This window comes from Arachis ipaensis, chromosome B10 (assembly GCF_059453495.1).
Source record: "Arachis ipaensis isolate K30076 ecotype BB chromosome B10, ASM5945349v1, whole genome shotgun sequence".
In the NCBI taxonomy this organism is placed as follows: Eukaryota; Viridiplantae; Streptophyta; class Magnoliopsida; order Fabales; family Fabaceae; genus Arachis; species Arachis ipaensis.
The window spans coordinates 47,461,792-47,467,317 of record NC_142435.1 but is presented as its reverse complement, the minus strand read 5'-3'; the positions used below and the strand labels follow the sequence as shown (position 1 = coordinate 47,467,317).

Genomic DNA, 5,526 nt, shown 5'->3' with positions numbered 1-5,526 from the left:
TATTGAGCAACTTGCTCTTTAGCAATGTCTTCATCTTCTTCAGAAGATGAATAGTCATCAGAGCTCATGAATGGTAAAAGGAGGTTCAATGGAATCTCTATGGTCTCTAGATGAGCCTCAGATTCTTTTGGTTCTTCAAAGGGAAACTCCTTATTGGTCACCGAATGTCCCAGGAGGTCTTCCTCACTAGGATTCACGTCCTTCTCCTCCTCTTTGGGTTCGGCCACACCAAGTAAGGTAATGGCCTTGCACTCTCTTTTTGGATTCTCTTTTGTATTGCTTGGGAGAGTACTAGGAGGGGCTTCAGTGACTCTTTTACTCAGCTGGCCCACTTGTGCCTCCAAATTTCTAATGGAAGACCTTGTTTCATTCATGAAACTTAAAGTGGCCTTAGATAGATCAGAGACTATATTTGCTAAGTTAGATGGATTCTGCTCAGAATTCTCTGTCTGTTGCTAAGTGGATGATGGAAAAGGCTTGCTATTGCTAAATCTATTTCTTCCACCATTATTAAAGCCTTGTTGAGGCTTTTGTCGATCCTTCCATGAGAAATTTAGATGATTTCTCCATGAGGGATTATAGGTGTTTTCATAGGGTTCACCCATGTAATTCACCTCTGCTATTGCAGGGTTCTCAAGATCATAAGCTTCTTCTTCAGAATATGCCTCTTAAGTACTGTTGGATGTAGCGTGCAATCCATTCAGACTCTGAGAAATTATATTGACTTGCTGAGTCAATATTTTATTCTGAGCCAATATGGCATTCAGAGTATCAATTTCAAGAACTCCCTTCCTCTGAGGCGTCCCATTACTCACAGGATTCCTTTCAGAAGTGTACATGGACTAGTTATTTGCAACTATGTCAATGAGTTCCTGAGCTTCTGTAGGCGTTTTCTTTAGGTGAATGGATCTACTTGCAGAGTTGTCCAATGACATCTTTGATAATTCAGACAGACCATCATAGAATATATCCAGGATGGTCCATTCTGAAAGCCTGTCAGAAGGACACTTTTTGGTCAGTTACTTGTATCTCTCCCAAGCTTCATAAAGGGATTCACCTTCTTTCTGTTTGAAGTTTTGAACATCCACTCTAAGCTTGCTAAGCTTTTGAGGAGGAAAGAACTTGGCTAAGAAAGCCGTGACCAGCTTATCCCAAAAGTTCAGGCTATCTTTAGGTTGAGAGTCCAACCATATTCTAGCTCTGTCTCTTACAGCAAACGGGAAAAGCATAAGCCTGTAGACCTCGGAGTCAACCCCATTGGTCTTAACAGTATCACAGATCTGCAAGAATGCAGTTAAGAACTGAAAAGGATCTTCTGATGGAAGTCCATGAAACTTGCAATTCTGTTGCATCAGAGAAACTAATTGAGGCTTTAGCTCAAAATTGTTTGCTCCAATGGCAGGGATTGAGATGCTTCTTCCATGTAAGTTGAAATTTGGTGCAGTAAAGTCACCAAGCATCTTCCTTGCATTGTTGTTGGGTTCGGCCATGTCTCCTTCTTTTTTGAAAATTTATGTCAGATTTTCTCCAGAGAGTTGTGCTTTAGCTTCCCTTAGCTTCCTCTTCAGAGTCCTTTCAGGTTTAGGATCAGCTTCAACAAGAATGTTCTTATCTTTGTTCCTGCTCATATGAAAAAGAAGAGAACAGAAAAGAAAATATTGAATCCTCTATGTCACAGTATAGAGATTCTTTTATGTGAGTAGAAGAAGAGAAGAATAGAAGAAGGAAAAGAGAAAAATTTGAAATTAAATTAAAATTAAAGGAAAATAATTTTGTTTTTATTTTAATTATTAGTTAAAATTCGAAAATTAAGAGAAAAAATAAAATTAATTTAAAATTTAAAACAATTAGTTAATTAAAAAGAAATTTTGAAAAAGTGGGGGAGAGTTTTCGAAAATTAGAGAGAGAAAATCAGTTAGATAGTTTTGAAAAAGATAAGAATCAAATAAAAAGATAGGATTAATTGAAAAAGATTTGAAAATCTTTGAAAAGATAAGAGGTTAGAAAAGATTTTGAAATTGATTTTGAAAAAGATGTGATTGAATTTTATTTTGAAAAAGATTTGAAAAAGAAATTTAAAAAGATTTGATTTTGAAAATTAAAGTTGATTACTTGACTTACAAGAAACAAAAAGATATGATTTTAAAATTTAAAGATTGAACCTTTCTTAATAGGCAAGTAAGAATTTTTTTAAATCAATCACATTAATTGTTAGTAAAGATTTTGAAATTATAAAATAAAATAAGAAAAAGATTTGGAAAATCAATTTGAAATTTTTGAAAATATGAAAGAAAAAATGAAAAAATATTTGATTTTTGAAAAAAGATTGAAAATTTGACTTGACTCATAAGAAACAATTAAATTTAAAAACTTTTGACTAACTCAAATCAAATTTTCGAAAATTATGAGTGAAATAAGGGAAATATATTTTTTGATTTTTTTGAATTTTTAATGAAGAAAGAGAAAAACAACAAAAAGACTCAAAACATGAAAATTATGAATCAAAACACATGATGCATGCAAGAACACTTTGAATGTCAAGATGAACACCAAGAACACTTTGAATGTCAAGATGAACATCAAGAACATGTTTTTGAAAATTTTTAAGAAAAGAAATACATGCAAGACACCAAACATAGAAATTTTCAATCTTTAGACACTAACAAATTGAAAATGCATATGAAAAACAAGAAAAGACACCAAACAAGAAAAATTTAAAGATCAAACAAAGAAATTCATCAAGAACAACTTGAAGATCATGAAGAACAAATGCATGAGTTTTCGAAAATTTTAAGAAAAATAAAAAAGATGCAATTGACACCAAACTTAAAATTTGACACAAGACTCAAACAAGAAACACAATATTTTTGGTTTTTAAGATTTTATTAATTTTTTTTTTGGTATTTTTCGAAAATTATTTTGGGAAAAACGAAAAAGAAGAAATTTTTTTGTATTTTTCAAAAATAAGAAATAAAAAGCTTAAAATTAAAATAAAATCACCTAATCTGAGCAACAAGATGAACCGTCAGTTGTCCAAACTCGAATAATCCCCGGCAACGGCGCCAAAAACTTGTTATGGGAAATCGTGATCGTTCATTCCTTGATAACGGTGTCAAAAACTTTATACGCACGTTCATAATCTTAATTCTCTGTCACAACTTCGCACAACTAACCAACAAGTGCACTGGGTCGTCCAAGTAATAAACCTTACGTGAGTAAGGGTCGATCCCACGGAGATTGTCGGCTTGAAGCAAGCTATGGTCACCTTATAAATCTCAGTCAGGCAGATTCAAAAGGTTATGGTGAATTGATAATTAAAATATAATTAAAATATAAAATAGGATAGAAATACTTATGTAATTCATTGGTGATAATTTCAGATAAGCGTATAGAGATGCTTTTGTTCCTCCTGAACCTCTGCTTCCTGCTGTCTTCATCCAATTATTCCTGCTCCTTTCCATGGCAAGCTTTATGTAGGGCATCACCGTTATCAATGGCTACTTCCCGTCCTCTCAGTGAAAATGGTCCAAGATGCGCTGTCACCGCACAGCTAATCATCTGTCGGTTCTTGATCATACTGGAATAGGATTCAGTAATCCTTTTGCGTCTGTCACTACGCCCAGCACTCGCGAGTTTGAAGCTCGTCACAGCCATCCTTTCCCAGATTCTACTCGGAATACCACAGACAAGGTTTAGACTTTCCGGATCTCAAGAATGGCTGCCAATAATTCTAGCCTATACCACGAAGACTCTGACCGTAGATCAGGAGGCTAAGAGATACACATTCAAGCTTGTTTGCATGTAAAACGGAAGTGGTTGTCAGGCACGCGTTCATAAGTGAGAATGGTGATGAGCGTCACATAATCATCACATTCATCATGTTCTTGTGTGCGAATGAATATCTTAGAGAAGAAATAGGCTCGAATTGAATAGAAAAACAATAGTACTTTACATTAATTCATGAGGAACAGCAGAGCTCCACACCTTAATCTATGGTGTGTAGAAACTCTACCGTTGAAAATACATAAGTGATGAAGGTTCAAGTATGGCCGAATGGCCAGCCTCCATAAAGGTCTAAGATAGCATAAGACTGATCAAAGATTAGACAATACAATAGTAAAAGGTCCTATTTATATCAGACTAGTTACTAGGGTTTACAAAAATGAGTAAATGATGCAGAAATCCACTTCCGGGCCCACTTGGTGTGTGCTTGGGCTGAGCATTGAAGCTTTCACTTGTAGAGGCCTTCCTTGGAGTTGAACGCCAGTTTATAACTTGTTTCTGGTGTTTAACTCTGCTTTGCAACCTGTTTCTGGCGTTTAACTCCAGAATAGGGCAGGAAGCTGGCGTTGAACGCCAGTTTGCGTCATCTAAAATCGGGCAAAGTATGGACTATTATATATTGATGGAAAGCCCTGGATGTCTACTTTCCAACGCACTTGAGAGCGCGCCATGTGGACTCTTGTAGCTCCAAAATCCACTTTGAGTGCAGGGAGGTCAGAATCCAGCAGCATCTGCAGTACTTCTTCAGCCTCTGAATCTGATTTTTGCTCAAGTCCCTCAATTTCAGCCAGAAAATACCTGAAATCACAGAAAAACACACAAACTCATTGTAAAGTCCAGAAATATGATTTTTATTTAAAAACTAATAAAAATATATTAAAAACTAACTAAATCATACTAAAAACTATGTAAAAACAATGCCAAAAAGCATATAAATTATCCGCTCATCAATTAGTATTTAAAGGAGAAGATCACCTATGTTTAGGATCTTCGGCCTCATCTTTACCTTTTTCACGTTTTACATTACTTTCTCTAAAGCATGAGCAACTAAACCTCCTAAGTTAGGGTTAGGAGCTCTGCTGATTCTCATGAATTAATAAAATTACTATTCTATTTCAATACACGTTTGATTCCATTCTCTTGTACATTTTCGTTCTTCATTTCATGAATTGAGGATGACCCACGACAATCATCCTTGTTCTACATGGGTTCCATGTGAGTCCTGACCTGGATAGCATTGAACCACAGCTAGAGAGTGCACTGCGGATTCCAAGAGCATGCGTGGGCGACTTTGGATACGTGACATATAATTCCGTTGAACGTGGGTTACTGAGGGTTTTGTGGCGTTAAGGCTAGAGTATGAGAAGCAGCGTTCCCTGATCCGAAAGATCCGACCTTGTCTGTGGCGTTTTGAGTAGGATCGCGAAGGGGAGTGGATTGCTTAGATCTTCACCTTTGACTATAGTGGGAAGCCATGAGTTAACTTGATGAGGATGCTACATCAGTTGCTCGGACATGGTGTACTGCTATGGCTTAGAAGAGACTAACTGGATGAGGATGCTACATGAGTTAGTCAATTACAGCTGCCGTTGAATAAGTCATTCGTCGTTGAAGTAGACAGTAAGAAAAGTTAATCCAGAAAGAATACGCATCTCCAAAGCCTTAACTAAATATCCATAATTGCTTTTACATTAATCTGGTATTTCGTTCTTTACTATTTCGTTTATGCTTTCAAACAAACAA

General features: G+C 35.9%; 1 non-coding gene across 1 annotated transcript; it reads left to right on the top strand.

The window, feature by feature from the left end:
• The first annotated feature begins 990 nt into the window (after positions 1–990).
• LOC148579934 (small nucleolar RNA R71) lies at positions 991–1,097 on the top strand. Its single transcript, XR_015899513.1, has one exon. It is a non-coding gene; the product is annotated as a small nucleolar RNA R71 (small nucleolar RNA).
• The last annotated feature ends 4,429 nt before the right edge of the window (positions 1,098–5,526 follow it).